This window comes from Meriones unguiculatus, chromosome 6 (assembly GCF_030254825.1).
Source record: "Meriones unguiculatus strain TT.TT164.6M chromosome 6, Bangor_MerUng_6.1, whole genome shotgun sequence".
NCBI lineage: Eukaryota > Metazoa > Chordata > Mammalia > Rodentia > Muridae > Meriones > Meriones unguiculatus.
In genome coordinates, this window is record NC_083354.1 from 95,167,500 (window position 1) to 95,192,954 (window position 25,455).

Below are 25,455 nucleotides of genomic sequence, written 5' to 3' on the forward strand. Positions count from 1 at the left end.
TTTCCTTTGATGAGTATAAATTGTCCTTTCTCATCACTTCTGATTAATTTTGGTCGAAAGTCTATTTTATTAGATAGTAGAATAGCTACTCCCAGTTGCTTCTTGGGTCCATTTGCTTGAAAAACCTTCTTGCAGACCTTTACTCTCAGGTAATGGCTATATTTGTGGCTGAGGTGTGTTTCTTTGTGTGCAGAAGAATGTTGGGTCCTGTTTATGTATCCATTCTATTATTCTATGTCTTTTTATTGGAGAGACCATTGATGTTGAAAGACATTAATGACCAGTGACTGTTAGTTTCTTTTATTTTGACATTAGTTGTGGTAGTGTGTTTGTGGGCTTGTCTACTGTTGATTTTGCTGTTGTGAAGTTATTTATATCCTGTGTGTTTTGGGGTACAGTTAGCCTCTTTGGATGGGAGTTTCCCTTCTAGTATCTTTTGTAGGGCTTGGTTTGTGCATAGATATTGTTTAAATTTGGTTCTGTCATGGAATATCTTTTTTTTTCCGTCTATGGAGATTGAAAGTGTTGCTGGGTATAGTAATCTAGATTGGCATCTGTGTTCTCATAGGGTTTGCAAGACATCTGCTGGCCCTTCTGGCTTTTAAAGAGTCTAAAAAGTCAGGTGTGATTCTGATTGGTTTGCCATTATACATTATCTTGGCCTAATAGCCCTTGCTGCCTTCCTTGTGCTGTACATTTAGTGTTTTGATTATTATGTGGCAGTCTAATCTATTTGATGTTCTGCAGACCTCTTGCATGCTTTTATGCTTGTATGGCTTATAGTTTGAGAAAATTTTCTTTTATGATTTTGTTAAAAGTATTTTCTGGGACTTGGAGCCCAGAATCTTTTCTTTCTTCTATTCCTATTATTCTTAGGTTTCATCTTTTCATGGTGTCCTTGATTTCTTAGAGGTGTTGAGGCAGGAATTTTTTTAGATTTAACATTTTCTTTGATGGATCACTTAGTTTCTTCCATTATACCTTCTACACCTGAGATTCTTTTCTCCATCTCTTATATTTTGTTGGCCATACTTACCTCTCTTGTTCCTCTTTTCTTCTCTAATTTCTCTCTCTCCAGGATTTCCTCAGTTTGTGCTTTCTTTATTGTGAAGGGTGTATTTTCCTTAATTTCTTTCTCAGCCTGTTTATCATTTGTATATAGAAGGGATACTGACCATCCTGAGTGAGGTAACACAGACTCAGAAACAAACACATGATATGTACTCACTTATAAGTGGATTTTAGCAACATACTATAGAACAAACACACTACAACTCACAGACCCAAAGACCCAAAGAAGTTAGGTAACAAGAAGGACATGAGGGGGGATGCTTAAATCCAATCAGAAGGGAAAATAGAATAGACAGAAGAAGAGGTTGTAGAGAGGGAACAAGGTAGGAGAGGAAGAGCAGAGAGAAATGGGGATGGAGATCAGGCCTGGAGAGAGCCGGGGTGAGAAGGCAGAGGACCTGCAGAGAAAAGAGAAACCATGGGTGGAAGCAGCTGTGACAAGCTGGAGACCTAAGACAGGGTAGTCTTCTGGGAGAATATGGGGTGACTCTAGTTGGAACTTTTAGTCATGAAGACTGAAGAGGACACTGTCTAAATAGACAGGACTTCTAGTGAAGGAAGGGAAACACCAATCCACCCAGAAAAAGTTAGACCCAAAATTTACCCCACCTACAAAATATGAAGGGATAAAGATAGAGCAGAGACTTAGGTAACATGCAAACAATGCCTGGCACAACTTGAGACCCACCCCATAGAAAAAAGGCAACCCTGACACTATTAATTATACTTTGCTATGCTTGAAATGGGAGCCTAGCATAGCTCCACTGAGAGGCTCCACCCAGTAGCAGATCAAAATAGATTCTGAGACTTACAGGCAAATATTGGATGAATCATAGGGAATCTAGTAAAAAACAGTGGGGGAAAGGATAGAAGGACCTGGAGAGGACAGGAACGCCACAAGACAACCAAGAAAGCCAGGGCCCAGAGAGGCTTGAGAAGAATGAAGCCAAAACCAAGGACCATGTATGGACTGGACCTAGGTCTCCCTAAACAGATGTAGCCAATGGGCAGCTCAGGCTTGCTCTGGGTTCTAGTAAGGGGAGTGGGAGCTGTCTCTGACATGGACTCTGTTGCCTGCTGTGCTTTGCCAGGCCACAAGGGAATAGGAATAGGATGTGCTCAGTCCTGATGTAACTTGATGTCCTGGGGAAGGTTGGTAGGTGGGAGGCTCCCCTTTTCTAAGGAGTAGGGAAGAGGGGATAGAGGAGAAAGGAGGGAGGGGCTGTGATGTCAAGTGACTAAATAAATATTTTTTAAAGAAAAAAATCAGGTGTTATTCTAAGAGGCTTGCCTTTGTATGTGACTTTGCTGTTGTCCCATTCAGCTTTTAATATCCCTTGTTTGTTCTGAATATTTAGCATCTTGATTATTATGTGTGGTGGAGATTATCTACTCTTTTCCTCTCTGCCTGGTGTTCTGTTTGCCTTTTGCGTTTTGATAGCATCACCTTCTTTATATGGGGAAAATCTACTATAATTTTATTTAAAAATATTCTGTGCTTTGACCTGGGTTTTTTTCTCTACATATATCTATTATGCATAGATTTGTCTTTTTGATAGTGTCCCAGATTCCAAGATGTTTTATCCCTGGACATTTTTAGGTTTAGCACTATCTTTTTTTTTTACTGGTGCATCCATTTGTTCTGCCTTATCTTGAGACTTGAGATCTTCTCTCCCCTATTTTTTAATATGTTGATGAGGCTCACCTCAGTGGTTTTTGTTTCCACTTTTCAGATTTAGATTTCTCTAGTGATCCTTTATCTGCTAAATTCTCCTTCCTATCTTGAATTGTTTTCACTATTTCATTTAACTGTTTGTGTGTTCATGATCTTCATTAAGGCGTTTTTTTCATATCCCCCTTAAGAGCTTTGCAAATATTCAGAATTACTGTTTTGAAGTCTTTATCCTGTACTCCAACTAATTTTCTCAGGGCCTATTATAACAGAGTTGCTGACTTCTGGAAGAGACATATTTTTCTGGTTGTTCATGTTTGTGATTTTTGGACTAAGAATTAGGCAGCTGAAAATACGATGTTTGAAGTGTTTCTTGGTACAGATATTTGGTCTTGTCTTTGCTGGGTGTATGTTCCATCCTTTGGTTTTTGTCCACTCTGGGCCCCTAGCCAACTATGGTGGTGGGGGTGTCTCGGAATTCCATTCAAATATAGTAGCTATGCATTACCTGGTAGGGAGCTGCAGGTTGATGGGGAGTCACAAAGAAATGGTCGTGAACTAGAAAGAAAGACTGAAAGGAGAAGCAAGGCAGGGGAAGGAGAACTCTGGGTCTTTCCTGGAAGCAGGCAAAAAGTCAGACACATCCCAGTGACACTGTTAGGGGTCCCATAAGCACTCCAAGCTGAACAACCACAGCATGCATGAACGGGATGTAGTGCAGACTCATGAAGGCTCTGTGAATTCAGCTTCAGTCTCTGTCAGCCCCTATCTGATTCCTGTTTAGTTGAGTCTGCAGACAGTGTTCTTCTGGTGTCCTCTATCCCTATGGCTTCTACAATCCTTCCTCCTCTTCTTCCACAGGGTTTCCCAAGCTGAGGGTCTCTGCATCTGCTCCCATCAGCTATCAGAGCAAGTGTCTCTGGTGACAACTGGGCTAGACAACAATCTATGAGTATAGTAGACTATCATTAGGAATCATTTCATTGACTCTTTAAATTAGTGTTTTTATTTTTTCACTTTACATCCCAATTAAAGTCCCCTCCCACTTCTCCTCCAGGACCTACCCTTTCATCCTCTTTCCCCTTTCCCCTTCTTCCCCTTCTCAGAAAAGGAGAGCTCCCCCCTCATATTAACCCACCCTGGCACATCAAGCTACATCAGTATATCCTCTTCCACTGGGGCCAGACAAGGCATCCCAGATAGGGAGAAATTATGCAAAAGCAGCCAATATAATCCATGTCAGAGACAACCCCCACTCTACTTGCAAAGGGACCCACATGAAGACCAAGCTGTCCAAAAGTTACATCTGTGTCAGCATCTAGGTCCAGTCCATGTATGCTCTTTGTTTGGTGCTTCAGTCTCTGAAGCCTGGTTTAGTTGACTCTGTTGGTCTTCTTGTGGAGTTCTTGCCTCTCCCCAGTCCTTCTATACACACACACACACACACACACACACACTTCCACAGGACTCCCTGTGCTCCACCTAAGGTTTGGTGTGAGTCTCAGCATCTGTTTCCATCTGTTGCTAGGTGGAGTCTCTCAAAGGACAGGTAGGCTAGGCTCCCATCTGTAAGAATAGCAGAGTGCATTAATAATAATATCAGGAGTTGGCTCTCTCCCATGACATGGATCTCAAATGGGCCACACAGTGGTTGGACATTGCCTCAACCTCTGCTCTATCTTTATCCCTGCATGTCTTATAGGCAGAGTAAGTTTGGGATGCAGTTTTTATGGGTTGGTTGGTGTTCCCCTCCCTCCACTAGAAGTCCTGCCTGACTAGGAGGTCTCCATGCTTGATTCAATTCCATTGATCAACCTGTCTATTTTTATGCTAAGACCATCCAGTTTTTATTACTATTACTTTGTAATACCTTGAAATCAGGGATGGTGATACCTTCAGAAGTTCTTTTCATTGACACCAACAGCTCAGGCACTAAGATCAACATTTAATAAATGGGTCTCTGCACCATCCAGAGTCCAGATCCTGGCCATCCAAGCACTATCAGGCATGCACTCCCTCTCCTGGTATGGGCCTCAAGTTAGACCAGTCATTGGTTGGCAACTCTCAAGAATTCTGAGTCACCACTGCCCCAATACACATTGCAGGCCAGATGGGTGTGATTAGAAGGTTTTATGGCTGGATTAGGGGCCAGATCCTACAACTGGGAGCCTTGCTAGGTTACTGAAGATGGAAGATTCATGCTCCATGTCCTCCATTACTAGTTCTTCCTAGTGTCATCATCAGATTCCAGGAAATCTCCACTCTACTAGGTTTCCATACCATCCACTAAGTGCCCTCTTAGTCCAGTCCTTTCTCCATGTACTCTCTCCCTGATCCCTCTCTCTCCCACCTGATACCCTCCTGTTCCCAACCCCACCTGCCCTAAGTCCAACTGAAAAAATATTCTGTTTCCCCCTTCCCAGGGGGATCAAAGCCTTCCCCCTAGAGCCCTCCTTGTTACTTAGCTTCTTCAAGTCTGTGGATTGTAGCACGATTATCCTTTAATTAACAGCTAATATCTACTTATAATTGAGTACATATAATGTTTATATTGCTGGGTCTAGGTTTGCTTCAATCAGGAGGATTTTTTTTCTAGTTTCATATATCTGCCTGAAAATTTCAAAATTTCACTTTTCTCTAACAGCTAAGTAATATTCCATTGTGTAATTATATCACATTTTCTTTATCTATCTTTGGTTGAAGGACATACAGGTTGTTTCTAGTTTCTGGCTGTTATGAATAAAGCTGCTATGAATACAGTTAGCAAGTGTTCTTCTGGTAGGATGGAGTGTCTTTTAGGTATATGACCAAGAGCAGTATAGCTGGGTCTTGAGAGAGATTGATTTCTGGTTTTCTGAGGAACTACTATACTGATGTCATAATAGTTATACAATTTTGTACTCCCTCGAGCAATGAATGAGTGTTTCATGTGCTCCACATCCTGCCAGCATGTGCTGTCACTTGTGTTATTGATCTTACCTGCTCTGGTAGGTGTTTGATGAAATCTCAAAGTAGTTTTGATTTTCATTTCCCCGATGGCTAAGGATGTTGAACATTTAAGTGCTTCTTGGCCATGCGAGATTCCTCTGTTGAGAAATCTCTCTTTAGATTTGCACCAGTTTTTTTAATTAGATTGTTTGGTTTGTTGAAACCAAGTTTGTTGAGTTCTATATATATTTAGGATATTAGCCCTCTATCAGATATGGAGTTAGTTAAAATATTTTCCATTTTGTCCAATTTATGGTGTCCTTTGCCTTACAGAAGCTTTTCAGTTTTATGAGGTCCCATTTATTGTCGCTCTTCTGCCTATGCTATTGGTGATCTGTTTAGAAAGTTGTCTCCTGTACCAATGCATTCAAGGTTACTCCTTACTTTCTCTATCAGGCTCAGTGGGTCCAGTTTAATGTTGAGCTCCTTCATCGACTTGGACTTGAGTTTTATGCAAGGTGGTAAATATGGACCTGTTTGCATTATTTTATATGCAGGCATCCAGTGAGAGCATCACCATTTTATAAAGAGGGTCTCTTTTATTCATTGTGTTTTTCTGGCTTCATAAAAAATCAGGTGTCCACAAGTATGTGGATTTATATCTGGGTTTTTTATTTGATTCCGTTAATCATCCTTAATGTTTTTAACCCAATACCATGGAGTTTTTATTATTATCGTTCTGTAGTAAAGCTTAAAATCTGGGATGGAGAAACCTCCACAAGTTATTTTATTGTTTAGGATTGTTTCAGCTATCCTGAATTGTTTTGTTTTTTGTTATGAAATTGAAAATTGTTCATTCAAGGTGTGTAAAGAATTGTGTTGGAATTTTGATGGGATTGCATTGAATCTGTAGATTGCTTTTGTTAGGATGGCTATTTTCACTATGTTAACTCTACTCATCCATGAGCATGAGAGATCTTTCCATCTTCTCATATCTTCTTCAATTTCTTTCTTCAAAGATTTGAAGTTCTATCATACAGAACTTTCATAAGGTCTTTCTTAATAAACCTTCTTAGGGTTACCCCATGTTATTTTACATTGCTTGTGGCTATTGTGAAGGGTGTTTTTTCCGTGATTTCTTTCTCAGTCAATTTGTCATTTATATATAGGAGGTCTAATAAATTTTTTAAGTTAATTTTGTAACCAGCCACATCACTGAAGGTGTGTATCAGCTGTTGAAGTTCCCTGATAGAATTTTTGTTGTTGCTTATGTATACTATCATATCATCTGCAAACAAAGACATATTGACTTCTGCCTTTCCGATTTATATCACCTTGATCTCCTTCAGCTGTCTTATTGCTCTAGCTAAAATTTCAAGTACAATATTGAATAGATATGAGGAGAGTAAACAGCCTTGTCTTGTTACTGATTTTAGTGGAACTGCTTTGAGTTTCTCTCCATTTAATTGACTGATTGATTGATAGGCTAATGCTGGCTATAGGCTTGCTGTACATTTTCTTTCTTATGTGTGCGTATGTGCCTTGCAATACCAGTTCCACCTGGAATGAAGTCCACTTGATCCTGGTGGATGAAATTTTTAAATATGTTCTTGGATTCAATTTGCAAGTATTTTGTTGAGTATTTTTGCATCTGTGTTTCTAAGGGAAATTGGTCTGTAATTCTCTTTCTTCGTTGAATCTTTGTAGTTTTCAGTATCAGTGAAAATGTGCCCCCATAATATAAATTTGCTGTCTAGGGTTTTTCCCCCCTTTGGGACACTTTTAATGACTGCTTCTATTTCCCTAGGGGTTATAGGTCTATTTAAGTTATTTATCTGATCTTGACTTAACTTTGGTAAGTGGGATCTATCAAGAAAATTATCCATTTCTTTTAGAATTTCCTATTTTGTAGAGTACAGGTTTTTTAATTTTATTTGTTTTTATTAATTACAATGTATTCACTTTGTATTCCAGCTGTAGCCCTCTTCCTCATCCCCTCCCAATCCTGCCCTCCCTCCCTCTTCTTCTCCTATGCCCTGTCCCCAGTCCACTGATAGGGGAGGTACTCCTCCCCTTCCATCTGACCCTCCCCTTTTGGGTCTCATCAGGAGTGGCTGTATTGTCTTCCTCTGTGGCCTGGTAAGGCTGCACCCCCCTGAGGGGGAGGTGATCAAAGAGTCAGCCACTGAGTTCATATCAGAGACAGCCCCTGTTCCCATTACTAGGGAACCCACTTGGACACTGACTGCATGGGTTACATCTGTGCAAGGGTTCTAGGTGATCTCCACACGTGGTCCTTGGTTGGAGTATCAGTCTCAGAAAAACCCCTGTGCCCAGAGTTTTGGTTCTGTTGCTCTCCTAGTGGAGCTCCTGTCCTCTCCAGGTTTTTCTGTCTCCCCCTTTTTTCATAATATTCCCTGTACTCTACCCAAAGTTTAGCTATGAGTCTCAATATCTGTTTTGATAACCTGCTGGGTAGAGTCTTTCAGAGGCCCTCTGTGGTAGGCTCCTGTCCTGTTCTCTGTTTTTCCTTCTTCTGATGTCCATCCCATTTGCCTTTCTGAGTGTCCTCCTTCTTGCTTAACTTCTTTATGTATACAGATTTTACTATGATTATTCTATGTCTAATATCCACTTATTAGTGAGTGAGTATATACCATATGTGTCTTTCTGTTTCTGGATACCTTACTCAGGATAATTTTTCTAGTTCCCACAATTTGCCTGCAAATTTCATGAGTTCCTTGTTTTTAGTTGCTGAGTAGTATTCCATTATGTAAATGAACCACAATTTCTGTATCCATTCCTCAGTTGAGTGACATCTGGGTTGTTTCCAGATTTTGGCTATTATGACATGATTTCTTCAGTATCTGTTGTTATGTCCCACTTTTTGTCTCTGATTTTTATAATTTGGCTATTCTTTTTCCATCTTTTAATGAGTTTGCAAAGGGTTTGTCTATCTTGTTGATTTTCTCAAAGGACCAGCTCTGTTTCATTGACTCCTTGTATTGTTCTCTCTTGTTTCTATTTTATTGATTTCAGTCCCCAGTTTGATTAATTCCTGTATCTACATCTCTAGGGTGCATTTCCTTCTTTTTGTTCTAGAGCTTTCAAATATTCTCTAAGTTGTTAGTATGAGATATTTCCATTTTTTTATGTAGGTACTTAGTGTTATAAATTTTTCTCTTAGCACTGCTTTTATTATTTCCCATAAGTTAGGATTTGTTGTACATTCATTTTCATTGAGTTCTAGAAGGTCTTTAATTTCTTTATTTCTATCCTGACTCAGTAGTCATTCAATAAAGAGTTGCTCAGTTCCCATGAGTTTGTAGGCTTTCTGGTGTTTCTGTTGTTGAAATCCATTTAATCCATGGTAATCTGATAGGATGCAGGGGGATATCTCAATTTCTTGTATCTGTTGAGACTTACTTTGTGACCAAGTATGTGGTCACAAACTTTGGAGAAAGTTACCAGATGTGCTGAGAAGAATGCATATTCTTTAAGGTTGGGGTGAAATGTAGTTTAGATATTTGTTAGATTCAGTTGGTTTATAATACGTTAGCTCAATTTAAAATTTCTTTAATTTTGTATGGATGCCCTGTCCCTTGGTGGGAATGGTATGTTGAAGTCGCCCACTATCAATATATGAGAGCCAATGTGTGATTTAAGCTTTGTTGGTCCTTCTTTTACAAAAGTGGGTACCCTTGTTTTCAGGTATTGTATTCTGTATACTTGTTGAAACTGAAACATCATCTTGGTGGATTTTTTTTCTTTGATGAGTATGAAGGATCCTTCCCCATATTTTTGAATAATTTTGGGTGGAAGTCTATTTTGTTAGCTATTAGAATGGCCTTTTTATTGGGGAATCGAGTCCATTGATACTGAAAGATATTAATGACCAATAATTGTTGATTCCCGTTATTTTGTTGCTGGTGGTGGCAGTGGGTTTGTGTGTATATGTGTGTGTGTGTGTGTGTGTGTGTGTGTGTGTGTGTGTGTGTATGCGCATGCGCACACACATAGGCATGCATGAGCAGGTATGTGCTCATGCTTTCCTTCTTTTGGTTTCGCTTGTGTGAGATTATTTATTTCTTGTGTTTTCATGGGTATAGTTAACCTCATTATGTTGTCATTTTCCTCCTACTACCTTCTTTGGGGCTGGATTCATGGTTAAATGATGTTTAAATTTGCCTTTATTGTGGAATGTATTTTTTCTCTCCTTATGGTGAAAGTTTTGCTGGTTATAGTAGTCTAGGCTGGCATCTGTGGTCTCTTAGAGTCTGCAGGACATCTGTCCAGGCCCTTCTGGCTTTTAGAGTCTCCATTGAAAAGTTGGGTATAATTCTAATACATCTACCTTTGTATATTATTTGACATTTTTCTCTTGCAACTTTTAATATTTTTTGTCTGTTTAGTGTTTAATTATTATGTGGTGTGGGTACTTTCTTTTCTGTTCTGATGTTCTATAAGTTTCTTGCACTTTTTTAATTTTTATTTTTTAAAATTAAATAGTTTATTTACTTTGTATCCCAGCTATAGCCCCCTTCCTCAATCCCTCCCAATCCCACCCTTCCTCCCTCATCAACTCCCTGCCCCTCTCTAAGTCCACTGATAGGGGAGGTCCTCCTCCCCCTTCCATATGACCCTAGCTTATCAGGTTTCTTCAGGACTGGCTGCAATGCCCCCCTCTGTGGCCTAATCTATTGGTGATGCTTGAGTCTGTAGTTCCTGTTTGCTTACCTATATTTCACAGTTCCTGAATTTCCTTATTTTGTGTTTTCTTTGATGCTTCTATTTCTGTTTTCAGGTCTTGAACAGTTTTATTCATGTCCTTCAACTTTGTTTTTTCATGGCTTTCTTGGCTTTATTTAAGGGATTTATTCATTTCCTCTAATTATTTGTAAATTTCCTTTCTGTTGTTGTTGTTGTTTTGGTTTGGCTTGGTTATTGAGAGAGTTTCTCTGTGTAGCCTTGGCTGCCCTGGACTCACTTTGTAGACCAGATGGGCCTTGAACTCACAGCGATCTACCCACCTCTTCCTCCTGGGATTACTGGCATGCACCACCCTGCCTGGCTTTCTTGAATTATTTAAGAACCTCTGTCATCTTCATAAATTTGGTTTTAAGGTCATTTTCTTGTGCTTTACTGTGTTGGAATATTCTGGGCTTGTTAGATAGATGGGCTCTGTTGATCATGTATTGCCCTGGCTGTCATTGATTTTGTTTTTACATTTGCATCTAGTTATCTGGGTTTGAACTAATTCTAGGTCCAGCTGCCAGTTTCTGAATTTTTTCTTTATTCAGTGGGTATTTTGTCTCTTGGTTTCTGTTTCCTTTCTGGTCATCTGGCCAGAGTGGCCTGTAGTTGAGTAGACGGCTTCCAACCAATATAGTGGCTTAAGTTCCCATGGCTGGGGTGGACCGTGGTAGAGCAGGGGTCTCTGCCAGAGCTGAGGATTGGGACATGGCAAGAGTGTGATATTTGGAGTAGAGCAGGGGGAACCAAGAGAGTGAAAGGAAGTCCCCAGGTGTGCAGCTTACCTGGAGTTCTAGTAGCCTGCATGGGATCAAGAATCACAAAGAATCAATAACAAGTTTTTAAAAAGTAGGGACCAAAATTAGTATTTGTAGTCTTGCTTTCTAGGCTTCCAAATTTTAAATGATTTTTCCCTCTCTAGCCTTATCACACAAACAGAGAAGAGACTGAGAGTTGGAACGAAAGGGAAGAGAAAAGAAAAGGTTGCTACAGATTAGACTTGGCTTGGTGTCAACACAGGCATCCACTGGAAGAGTACAGGCACTAACTCTGTATAGCAGAGGAGGAAGTAACATTAGACTGTGACTTCCATCCAACAGTCTTCTGAATCTACAAAGATTCATACATAGCCACTGAAGGGAGGGTCTGATCCAGTTACCTAGGAAATTTCATCACAGCCTGTACCATTATTACGATCATTACTCATCCGTTTTGCTAATTTTTATTTTTATTTTTATATTAATTACAGTTTATTCACTTTGTATCCCAGCTGTAGCCCCCTCCTTCATTCCCTCCCGATACTACCCTCATCTCTTTCCATAATCCTCTCAAGTCCACTGACAGGGGAGGTTCTCCTCCCCCTCCATCTTACCCTAGCCTATCAGGTCTCTTCACCAACCCTATATCTGACAGGGGGCTAATATCAAGAATATATAAAGAACTCAAGAAGTTAAAAAGCAACAAAACAAGTAATCCAATTAAAAAATGGATTACAGAGCTAAACAGAGAATTTTCAATAGAGGAACATCAAATGACAGAGAAACATTTAAAGAAATAGTCCTTAGCTATCAGGGAAATGCAATTCAAAAGAACCCTGAAATTTGATCTTACACCCATCAGAATGGCCAAGATAAAAAACTCAAGTGACATCACATGCTAGAGAGGATGTGGAGAAAGAGGAACCCTACTCCATTGCTGGTGGAAATATAAACTTGTACAACCACTTTGGAAATCAATCTGGCACTTTCTCAGACAATTAGGAATAGTGCTTCCTTAAGATCTAGCTATACCAAAAAAAAAAAAAAAAAAGAAAAGAAAAAAATAGAAACAGAATGGTGAATCAATGGAACCAAACAGAAGACCCAGAAATAAACCCACACACTTATGGACACCTGATTTTTGACAAAGATGCCAAAACCATACAATAGAAAAAAGATAGCATCTTCAACAAATGGTGCTGGTCCAACTGGATGTCTACATGTAGAAAAATGAAAATAGATCCATACTTATCACCCTGCACAAAACTAAAGTCAAAGTGGATCAAAGACCTCAATATAAAACCAGACACATTAAATCAGCTAGAAAAAAAAAGTGGGAAATACCCTAGAACTCATTGGTATAGGAGAAAACTTCCTGAACAGAACACCAACAGCACAGGCTCTAAGAGCAACAATCAATAAATGGGACCTCATGAAACTGAAAAGCATCTGCAAAGCAAAGGACACAGTCATCAAAACAAAGTGACTGCCTACAGATTGGGAAAGAATCATCAGCAACCCTTTATCTGACAGAGGACTCATATCCAGTATATATAAAGAACTAAAGAAGCTGAAAAGCAGCAAACCAAGTAATCCACTTAAAAAATGGGGAACAGAGCTAAACAGAGAATTCTCTGTAGAGGAATATCGAATGGCAGGGAAGCATTTAAAGAAATGCTCAACCTCAGTAGCCATTAGGGAAATGCAAATCAAAACAACCCTGAGATTTCACCTTACACCCATCAGAATGGCCAAGATGAAAAACTCAAGTGACAACACATGCTGGAGAGGTTGTGGAGAAAGGGGAACCCTTCTCCACTGCTGGTGGGAATGTAAACTTGTACAACCACTCTGGAAATCAATCTGGCGTTTTCTCAGACAACTAGGAATAGCGCTTCCTCAAGATCCAGCCATACCACTCCTAGGCATATACCCAAAAGAGGCTCAAGTACACAAAAAGGACATTTGCTCAACCATGTTTGCAGCAGCTTTATTTGTAATAACCAGAAGCTGGAAACAGCCCAGATGCCCCTCAACTGAAGAATGGATGCAGAAACTGTGGTACATCTATACAATGGAGTATTACTCAGCAATGAAAAATAAGGAAATCATGAAATTTGCAGGTAAATGGTGGGACCTGGAAAGGATCATCCTGAGTGAGTTGTCCCAGAAGCAAAAAGACACACATGGTATATACTCACTCATATAAACATACAACATAAAATAAACCCACTAAAATCTGTACATCTAAACAAACTAAGCAAAAGAGAGGACCCTAACTAAAATGTTCAATCCCCATCCTGAAAGGCAAAGAGGATGGACATCAGAAGAAAAAGAAAACAGGAAACAACCTAGGAACCTGCTATAGAGGGCCTCTGAAAGCCAAAATAAGAAAACAGGAAACAACCTCAGAACCTGCCACAGAGGGCCTCTGAAAGCCTCTGCCGTGCAGACTGTCAAAGCAGATGCTGAGCCTGATGGCCAACTGACGGGAAGAGTGAATGGAATTTTATGTAAGAAGTGGGAAATAGCAAGAGCTGGAGAGGACAGGAACTCTACAAGGAGAGCAACAGAACAAGAAAATTTGAACACAGGGAACTTCCCAGAGACTCATACTCCAACCAAGGACTATTCATGGAGATAACCTAGAACCCTGACAATGCAGCCACTTCTGATGAGAACTGATAGACTAAGATCAGAAAGAAGGAGAGGAGGACCTCCCCTATCAGTGGACTTGGGCAGGGGCATGCATGCAGAAAGTGGGGGAGGGTGGGACTGGGAGGGGAGGAGAGAGGGGCTTATGGGGGGATACAAAATGAATAAAGTGTAATTAATAAAAGTTAAAAAAAAGATCTAGCTATACCACTCCTAGGCATATATCCAAAATATGCTCAAGTACACAACAAGAACATTTGCTCAATGACGTTTACAGCAGCTTTATTCATAATAGCCAGAACCTGGAAACAACACAGATGTCCCTCAATTGAGGAATGGATACAGAAATTGTGGTACATTTATACAATGGAATACTACTCAGCAAGTAAAAAGAAGGAAATCATGAAATTTGCAAGCAAATGGTGAGATCTAGAAAAGATCATCCTGAGTGAGATATCCCAGAAGCAGAAAGACATGCATGGTATATTATTCATCCTTTTTAAAGTACCTAGTGAGGCCTCTTGTAAAATCTGAGTCATCTACAACTGTAAGACTTGCCACTACTTTTTGTTCCATTAGGAAAGAAAAAATTGCTCACCTTCAACTATGACAACATGCTGCTGCTGTGACTGCCCTGAGGGAATGTTTATCTAGTCACCCTGACCAGGGAAGGAGCTAGCATATCAAGGAAGCCCTCTGTGTAAAGGATCTTGGCTAATAAATGGGGTTATTGAGGCTACTTATAGGAGCATGGGCAACTCTCAAGCTCACAATGGGAAAAGTTCCACTGAAGTCTACCTTTTCTATCTCACATAGATCCTAGCACATTCAAAACCGTGTGCAGCTGGAGCAGGAAGCTCTGGATCTCAGAGTAGGTCTTGTTACCTTTTCTGCCTCTTCCCTGAGGGACTGTTAACAATCTCTTTCCTACAGACAGCTATCAGACGTACCACGGTTTATATTGCTGCCAATGTTTCTAAATCAATGTCTCTTCAAAGTCACAAACAAAAGCTGCTGTGCTTCAGTGATGGCAATGGTCATGTCAGCTACACTACACATGCAAAACTATCACTGATCACAAAACAAATCTTAATTCTCTACAAGTAAAAGTACATCTCCAAAAGGGTAAATGAGCTGAGTTATAGAGGTAGGATTCAAATCTGTTCATAGTCCCGCTTAGAGCAAACTCTGTCTCAGCTGTACCAAAGTTTCATATGGTAAAATTTGGCCTGGGGTGCTGCTAATTCTTGGGCTAGGAGGCTTTATAAGGAAAGCGATGCTTCTAACCAACCGTCTGGTGACCCTCCCTGTAAGGTGATGAGTATTCCAAGGCTAGTGACAAATTGTCTGACAGAAAACAGACCTGTGATGTCTGCCTGGCACACAGGAGAAACCATCTTCATGTGCTCTTCACATTGTGACCCAGAGCTCTGGGCACTGGGCCATAAACCTGAAAACAGAGACAGGAAGGTTCATGGTGGGTGATTCGGTGCAGCAGGGGCAGAAGCTAAATTCAAATGCATTGTTTCTTGCTTGCAGGCCTGTGTTGAGGCTACTTTGGCATACTGTTTTCCCTGCATAACTGAATAATTGAAGCCGGGGCTTTGTCCATATCAGGGATATTACTGTTTGATTTTGTGATCCCAAAGGGACAGCTGCAAACAGCTGATGCCTCTGCTTGTACTGAAATTGCTAGAGAATGTGGGAACTCTTCTGGATTGATATTACTGGGAGACACCAGGCATTGCATTAAGAAGTGGGGGCATCTTACATACTATTTTAAAGGTTTAAGGATATTTGGATGAGAAGAATGAAAGGTTAGTAGGATGTTTTTCTACCAGGAAAATTGCATGTGATGAATATGTAGTTTAAAAATTAATTATGACTGGAACAGCCCAGCCCCTAAGGAATTGAGATAATGCAGAATACATTCCTGTTAATGGCAAGATGTGAATTTTAATGCACACCATACAAGGACAATACTGGCCACATGGATGGACCACAGAAGCCTGACTCCTGCCTTAGCCTGAGCTACAGCAGAAATAAAACTGCAAAGGCTGTATTATGAAGATAACTTTTTTAATATAAATTTCCCAGATATACATTTACAAATAAAGCAGGCTGACTGCAGTGCCTTACCATAAATAGGGCGTGTGGCCTCTGCCTAAGTCCCCACATGGATCATAGAGCAAAAGGCAGGCATTTGTTCAATGGGGAGGGCCTCTTTGCCAGCAATACTTACTAGTTTCTTCTCATAAAAATACTGTTGATGGAATATTTAATATGTTGTTGTGTAAGAAAAAAATATGTAAAACTTGCATAGCAAAAATCAGTGATTTGCCTTTAAAAAAAATCACAATAGAATTTAACAAACTTTTAAATTGAGGCCAAAGAACATGAATGAAACATATCTTTGTTTCTGTAGCAAAAATTACTGGGGAGAAATGGAATGCTGAAGTTAACTTTTCAAACTCAAGTTCACTGATTTACTTACTTATATTAATATAAATATATATCCTAACTAAATCTCAAACATGCTATAGTAAAGTCATGCCTCCCTCACACCTCCTTTCCCTCTGTAGTCTCACAACCAGAGACAAAGCCCCTTGGTACATACAAATATTGCCTATTTAATATACAAAGGAAGCTTTAATTGTCTTCTAAAGGTTTAGCTACATGGAATTTATGACTGTATGAGTGGGTGAGAAATTCATTTGACAGATGAAGCAAATAAAAAAAACAGGAAGGTTTTTTTTTTTAAAAAAAAAAAACTGGAATTTTGTCAAAGCTCTTTTTTCTGTGAAGGAAAAAAAAACTGCCTTTGAATCAAGGTGACTTGGGTTTAAACCTTATCTCCCTCATCTCTCACTGTGTGGAGCCTGGCAACTCAATGACCCAGCTCATGGCATGCTCATTGGTCAGATGGAGTGAAAAATACTCATTGCATATTCTTGATGGAACAGAAACATTTGATGGCAACAGTCCTTAGCATGTTACTAGGCTCAATAAATGTGAGTTGAATGTTAACCTGATAGTTTAAAAAAAAGGAAGTTTGAAGAGTAGCCTTGAATAGCAATCATTCATCTCAAAATACTCTCTCTCTCTCTCCCTCACACACACACACACACACACACATACACACATATGCACATATATACAACAACACCCAAATACTCTTCATTTGCTCAAAGACAAATAATGGAGAGAAAAGTTATTTTATTTTGGCTGCAGATATGGCTCAGTGGAGGAAAGTTTATGTAGCATTCATAAAGCTGTAGATAGCACCCCTAAACTACAACACATACACAAAATTTGTTTTATATTTTTATTTATTTTTGCAGTGCTAGATAATGAACCCAGAGGCTTGTAGCAATCTACCACTGACCTATCTCAAGCCTTTGATTGCTTGAGACGGGGTCTGTTATATAGCCCAGGCTGGCCTTGAACTCATGCTTTCTTGTGTCCTTTCATCCCAAGTGCTAGGATTACAGGTGTGTTCTACTATGTATGACTAAGAAGTTTATACTTGTAAATACTTGAAACAGGGTTTTCATTACATACTATTAAATATGTTTTTTCTAATGTTAAAGTGACTTTTGCAATTGGTTCACAAGGCACTATATTCTCAATTGCACATAAATAAATGTTTCCACAGAAAATAAATGTTAGCCATCAACACTGCTTGTTTGAAACATTGTTTCAAAATTTCTATGTGGACATTCTCAACACTGAGAGATGATACTAGGAGATGGGGCCTGTGGAAACGAATTGGGCCATGAGGGTGGAGACCTTACCCTCCTGAGTGGAACTAGGGCCCATACCAAAGAAGCTGGAGGGAGGCCCTCGGGCTTTCTACCATGAGAAGTCGGGGTAAGAAGACAACCACTGAGAAACTGGTACATCAGCATATATTATCCTGCTAGCATCTTAACTTTGGGCTTTCCATCCTCCAGAAGGGTGAGAGAGATAAATTTCTGTTTGCAAGCCACCTGGTCTATTACAATTTTCCTACCATCCTGAACAAAGATAGTCAGTCTGTGGCTACAGGGAACAAATCTCTGAAGCCAATTTTGAAGTGAGACAGAGACAAAATGCTAAACAGCCACCTCTACCCCCCTTCTGACCTTAACTAAGGGAGTCACTGTTGTTTACCAGTGGATACTCTATCTCCTGGAAATTCTTCTACCTTCTGAACCAAGACAGTTGATCATCAGACTGTGGCCAGTTTTTGTCAGTCACTCAGCCACAGCAGCTCCTATCATTACCCGCCAGCCATCTCAGCATGTGTTTTGGATACCAGTATGCTATGTAAACTGGCCTTGCTATGACTTGGTGCGTGCTTTCTGGGCTGTAACATACTGCCTGTAACATCAAGACCCAAGAGTGCTCTCTGAGTCAGAAAGCTTCTATGAGCTTTTTGTGTACTTATTCTCAGTCTTTAGACATCAACTTTTGCTCCATGAAACACAGAACTGGTGCTTCCGAACCAACAGGTTCTGGGCCTCTGTGGCCTCCTGATTAGAGAACAGCAGTAACATCCTCTATCTCTTAAGCTGGACTTGAACAGCACTTACCCCAAATCTGTTCATTTACCAGTACACATTTGTCATCAAGGGACAAGAAAGAGAAAAATGAGTCTTCAGCTCACATGAAACACAGCTTTCATTTAGTAGCCACAATCGCTTGAGAAGGTGATTGATGGAACTAGGCAGAGTTTATCAGATGAGGGAAGAGAGCGGCTGGCAAATCCATGCAACCTGCATCAGTCCTGCAACATTTCAGCATGATCAGCTTCAGACCAGTATCCTAGTCTGTAAAATGGGGAGATGATGGTAATAAGCCTTATACCTTAAATATGAAAGCTATTGGTTACTACCACTATAAAGAGGATGGGCTCTCTACAACCCCAGAAAGGAGTCTCAGGGAAGCTCTTTTTTTTTTAATTCTTTATTAATTAAACTTTATTCACTTTGTATCCCCCCTGTGGTTCCCTCCCTCTTCCCGTCCCAATCCCTCCCTTTCTTCCCCCTCTGCACACATGCCCCACCCCAAGTCCACTGATATGGGAGGTCTTCTTTTCCTTCCTTCTGATCCTAGTCAATTAGGTCTCATCAGGAGTGGCTGCCTTGTCTTCTTCTGTGGCCTGGTAATGTTGCTTCCCCCTCAGGGGGAGGTGATTAAAGAGCAGACCAATCAGTTCATGACAGAGATAGTCCCTGTTCCTATTACTATGGAACCCACTTGGATACTGAACTGCCATGGGCTCCATCTGTGCAGGGGTTCTAGGGTATCTCCATGCATGGTCCTTGGAGTATCAGTCTTAGGAAAGACCTCAGGGAAGCTCTTATACTAGAGGAAATTCCAAAAGCCCCTTCAATGCTGGCTAAGAATTACCAAAGCCATCAGAGTTGGGAGTCCAGGCCAGGAACAAAAGGCAAACAGAGAAGGCTATTTAAAAATTGGGAAAATCTCATTGGAGATCCAGTGCCAAACAAAAAAGCCCATAGTTCTCTGGAGCGAGGACAAACTCATTATAGAATTAGACTACATGTGACTCTCAGTTCACAGGCCCAAAGAACAACAAACTACATCTTCTTGGTAATACTAGAGGCTTCACGGGCTTCTGAAACAGGAAGTATATGCCTGTGTATATATATGGACATATAGTGTATGTATATACACATAAATATATAATGTGTGTTTATATACATACATAAATGTACATTTATATGGACATACAGTAAATATATATGTGAAAGGGAAATGACACAGTTGCTGACAGAAAATGAGCAATTCACTCTATATGCCACAAACCTCTGCCACAAACTACACCCTGTTCCTTCAGGAAAGAACAATATGAAAATAGTACACGGGAAGAGACGGAGTGGGGGAGCGAGGAAAGAGGGTAGAAATCTCTGACTTTCAATATGCACTGCACTGAAATATAAATATAATCAAGGGGGTTAATCTAATCCTTTTGTGAAGCACTCATTCAGAGAACAAGACAAAAACAAACCTGTGATCTGGAACTTCCTGAGCCCCCACTCAGGGGGATTAATGAGGAGTACATGGCTGTGAAATTACGTGCCCTCTGAGTCAGGAAAATGGTCCTACTGGTGCATGACCTTGAAATGAGGGGACGCAAACTTCACCTGATCCACAATTATGAAGCCCAAAAGAGGAGGGGCTTCGGGGAGGAGGGAGAGGATATATCACAAAATCTGTACAAATGCTCAGAATATGAAAACCCACAAATCTCAACCAACCCCAGCTTGAAGGGAGATCTAAACACAACATAAAATATTCAGAGGCCTTTAAAAGGACGCTGGCATTTGTACAGCAGCAGTAGGAGGCAAGCTTGTCCTCTTTATTTACATGAAGTAGATATTTTGTGGCTGTTGTTATGGACTTAGTGATGTTTGTCTCTGCTCAATTTTCTCTTTGCAATGAAAAATTGTTGTGAGATGATTTCTAGTCTTAGCTGCTTTACATGACAGTATTATCAAGGATTCATCAAGAGGCCATCTGTCGAATTTATGAAAAAACTATGCAAAAACAAAACAGATGAAAAGGAAAGAGCAAGACAGACTGGGCCAGGGGAAGATAGATGTGGCAGCCTGTGCCTCTGTGTGAAAATTACAGCATTTAAATACTGAAGAATAAATTACTGTGCCGAAAAAATTAGCGATGCTCTCCCACTTTAGACGCTTCCCTTACCATAAGAGCACAATGAAATACATCACATACCAAATCATCCTTTCCTCGGACTATTATTACATCCTAATGAAAAATTAGGTGAGGAGAGGCATATAAACCCCAAATGGGAGGAATGAACACAAACCAGCCTGTATTTGCCGTAGTACCAAGCCGCGATACACGTCTCCAAAATGCACAGTCCATATGGAAATAAGAGCTCTTCTCCCACCCATTTATTAGAAAGTCAATAAAATCAATTACAGATTGTGTGAAAACCTAAAATAATATATATTAAAATGACAATGAGGCTGGCCAAGCTTACACCCAAATTAGACCGGCTGTAAAAACAATATGTTTCAGAAAGAAAAGAGGAAGGCGCAGAGAACTGCCTGGGGATACAAAATGACCAGAGCTGCAGATGTCGCCCCCTCCAGGCAACACAAAGAGTCACAGGTACCTACTCTTAACGTTCCCGGAGGACCTGGGAACACCTAGGCCAGAGTTCTAGCCCAGAATAATAAGGGAGTAGCTCCATTTGAAATATCCTTCTAGAGGCCCACACTCAGAAGATTCCCCTACCCCTAAAATATAATCCTCCAATTCCTCTCCAGTGTACTCTTCCCTTCTAGAGTCTGATATGTAGAGAAACAGCTAATCCGGTGTACTTAGATGCTTAACAATATGGCTAGAAATGTACTATAGTAAAATGCACCAAACTCTCAGTGGCATAACAGCCTCCACCTTCACATAGATCTCCAGAGACTAGTGAGGTCCTACTGAGCCAAGAACTAGGAGAGTGATGAGTCTACAACGGAAAAAAACATGAATAGCAATAGTGTTGGCACTAGTCTGAGTGCACTGATTCACTAGTTACCCTTTACACAAATTTGTGAGACCATTATCATTTACATTATCATTTGCTCCCCACTTTACAGGCGAGACAAGCGGGAGCACAGACAGATGTGCATGCCCCATCTACAGTCACAAAACTAGTAAATAAATGGTGAGGATTAGAAACCAGGCTGCTGTGTCCACAGCTCTAATCTACCAAGCAATAATTCCCATTGGAATTCCAACTCCCATGGGAAAGGCAGTCTTGTCTGCATTTTAACAGTTCTTTGGCCAAGCTACATAAGAATAAAAGCCTACTTCTATGAATTGTTAGCTATATTAGCCCTCCGACTAGTATTCTCTTCCCCCTCTCTTTTTCTCCCCGATCTCAGTTTTCTCGCTTTGTAGAGAGAAGGGGTACAAAAGAGAATTGCCTTCAATTCAATTCTTTTTCATAAAAACAACAGATATTGATGAAGATTCTTAAACATTTTTGAAGGTTTTATATTTTACATATTATTTTTAAAATTATAAATGCATTGGTCATCTAATATAGCTCAGTCCTTAACCCTAAGTAACTTCTATCTAAAATGATGTCCAAGCTGGAAAACAGGTCATAGGCCTGGTGCTAACAGATTTTTTTTTTTTGTATTGACAATTCAAAGTGCTGTAACCAGCTCAGATTGGCCCAGAGCCTTCCAGTAGACCTAAGTTCGGGGTCAGTAAACCATGCACTGTTATACTGCCCTCTAACAAATATAAAAATGGGGTAGACACACAAATAGTCACCTGTCATATTTTCTCAAACATTTTTCCCATATTCTCCTGTTCCTGTAATGTCACCAGACTAGGAAGAGCCCAGCAGCCAGACATAGGCCATATAATATATCTTATGAACAGGACACAGAGAGTGGCCTGGGACTGATCTCCATATAAGAACGCTTTAGTTTTAGAACTGCGAGTTTCACTGGTTTATTTCTTTGTGTAAGAGTAATTCTGTTCCTTAAGCCACAACCGGACCTGTTCCTGCCTCAACGGCCACTCAGAACACAATCGTGCATAAGACGGAGTTAGTAAGCACACAGCCACTTCCTACTGCTTCGCTACCTGCCCTTGCTGTGTTCACATATCTCTCCTGAGAACCGGATTTCACTCTGCATGTCAGAAGTCCATATTTGGGTAAGGCTTCTTCCAACTTCAAATTCAAAGCAGTTACCAAAGACATCATCCATTCCGGAATGCTCAAGCATTTCCCATTTGGCAAACCTTGCTTTCTCAGGTAAGTTCTGCCTGGCTGTATCCTTTGATGACTGTAGTCTGTGATGTTTATGATGCCTTACTGGGTATACCAGGTTTTCTTCCCTCACAGATTGGATCTTAAAGAACTATTTAGACTTAAATGTTTATAAATGTTTGTTAAGTTTAAGCAAATCCTTGATCATTGTTTGTAATTTACCTACCTGATCAACATTTGTGTTCCTAATCTACTTACCTCAGTCTTGAGTCATAGGCTTCACAGATATCACTTACAAATACCTAGTACGTGTGAGTGAACACATGTGCATGATAAGCACATCATGCCACATCATTGCTTTAAATGCAAATGTGACTATAATAGTAAGTCATTCGAATGTCCAGCAGTGCAGAGTATGTAAAATAATAAATATTTCAAACTTAGTATGTTCTAAGTAGGACTCTTAATTTTTCTTTTTTTTTATCTAGGCAGGTTTTATTTTATTCTTTTAAAGTTTTATGATGTTGAAATTGGTACATCTCTTTTCTTACATGAGGTCTGTATGAGTATCTTTTTTTTTTTTCAATGCAGTTTATTCAGGAACCTTGAACAATCCTCGGACCCTGGGGAAAGCCAGCCCACAGCTTAAATAGCCTCTGGGTAGCCAACCCAGGCGTGCCACATGGGCAATGCAGACAGGTCCACATACATGGAAGCAAGCCAGATCCTCAGCCTTAGCCAAATGTGGAATTGTTCATGACAGAGAGACTCTTAATTTTTCATATCCATAAACTATCTTTCTCCTGGCAGCCATTTTCTCTAAAAATGTCGCCATCACTCAATCACCCAGTCTCTTAAGTCAAAAAAAATCTCAAGTTTTCCTTGCCCTGTCTCCACTCTCCCTCACTGCTGGCTTGCTTTGGGCATGTATAAACTCCCTTGTTCTAATTCCCCCTGTAAAATAAAGAGAACACTACTTTCTAGCTTTGGTTTTGGCAAAGATTATTTCCCTTCTACACTCTGAGCTTTTACCTGAAATAACATTCACAAAATGAAAAATGGATGACTATGGCTTCAAGGACAGAAAAGCATTCTATCAAGGTACCATCTTCCACTTGGGGTATCTCAGCGTTTGAAGGGCATAAAGGTATCTTTACTCAGTGAATGTAGATAAACTGGTACTTGTACTAGGCTGCACTTTTGTCAGCACTACTCTTGTTAATGGCAGCATATTCTGTTCCTGGGGTGTTCTACAGTGCCCCCACTGTTCCACCACATCATTTCTGCTTTGGTCTATGCTGAGACACTATGTTCACCATCTCACAGACTGAGGACCTAGTTAACACACCCAAATGTCTTAGTGTATCAGTGCTAAAAGTCACAACACTACTTCAGGTTTCAAATGCCTGATATATATACATACATACATACATACATACATACATACATACTCCCAGACCACATATATAAACTTGAAAGACTGATCTCCTTTCATTCACCAGAAAACCTGGCAGTTGTGAAGGTCCCACAGCCAGCCTTGTACACAGCAATCTGTCTGAGTTGTTCCTTCACACTAAAGAGTTTTCTTGAGAAATCTGACACTCCTCTAAGCCCCAGATTCATGTGTATCAAATGGGTCACTCAATGCCTGATGCTGCCCCCAATGAAGCTTCCATCTCCACCCAGGCCTCTGACTTGACATAGGAAAAGAGGGCACTGGAGTTGGGACACACGGTTTAATACAGGAGGTGAGAGGCAGATATCCTGTGTGGCAGCCCTGGCCTCAGCTCAAGTCCGTTCCGTTCATTTAAAAGCTATGCCCTTTATGGAACAAATCTCTCCCGATCTGTGCCTGCTCAGCACCTGAACAAGAGGCTGGGGAGCAGTGTTATCTCAAATTACCACATACCAAATAAACAGGACGCACCCTTCGCTTGCACCAACAGAAAACATGTCAACAAACCCACAAATCATCACAAGTACAAACGCACTCTTTCCAGTCAGGGATTTTAATAAAGACTCCCCCACATTTTTTTTCCTTTCAGACGAGCTCAATTACAATATCACTATCAGTTCATATTACAGGTCAGAGATACGAAGCTTAATGTACGAGTGACTCTTCTTTCTCCTAATAGCCTGTCATTCCTGGGATTTGAATGTCAGAATACAGCCTGCCACGGTAATGCTAGTCGGCAGGCGATGATGAGAACTCGGGATGGCTGCAGAGCAGCCGTCCAGATCCCCATCTCTGGAAGGTTACTGGAAAGAGCCTTTCATTAGACTCTGACCCCCCTGATCTGACAGTGACACCCACAAAATGAACAGCTCTCTTGCTTAAATTGTTTAACTGTAGCCTGATCAGTTTTATTATCTTGCTAATCCAGATATCAGCGGTCTCATCAGAATAGAAGATATGCATAGCATGAATTATTTTGACACAAGGACCTTTTAATTTTTGCCAGCAATATTTCACTGCCCCAATCAGGGCCCGCAGTCACTGATGCTGTTCACCTCTTGGGATGTCAGTGGACAGCGCTCCTGCAGCAAATCACCAGGAAGCTGCACAGAGCCCTTGCCTTGGCTTTTATCATTTGCAGTGACCACACTCTCATCACCTCATGGGCCTCGGGGTGGCTTCTCTGAGTATCTCTGATGACTTATGGCCTTGAGGAACTCTGGGGTACCATTTCACTTTTCTCTCCTCTCAATAGACAAGGTAAGGTAGACTTCCAATAAAAACAGCATACTAGGTAGTCACTACAGAAAGAGAGAGCTCCACAGAGAGGTTTAAGCAGCACTAGATGGCTGCTTGAAGTTTATGCCATCTCGAAGTTTATGGAAATTTATGGAAGCTATGA

At 40.5% G+C, this 25,455-nt stretch overlaps 1 long non-coding RNA gene across 2 annotated transcripts in view; it reads right to left on the reverse strand.

Moving 5' to 3' along the window:
- Window positions 1-25,455, reverse strand: part of LOC110562186 (uncharacterized) — a 102,835-nt gene that overhangs the window by 11,520 nt on the left and 65,860 nt on the right. Inside the window, exons 4-5 of one of the 2 annotated variants that reach the window (XR_009592436.1) lie at window positions 15,200-15,286; window positions 3,754-4,309 (exon numbers count right to left, since the gene is read on the reverse strand). This is a non-coding gene — a long non-coding RNA (uncharacterized LOC110562186). Of the gene's footprint in view, window positions 1-3,753; window positions 4,310-15,199; window positions 15,287-25,455 lie in introns of those variants that run through there. The other variant, XR_009592435.1, reaches the window with a different exon arrangement.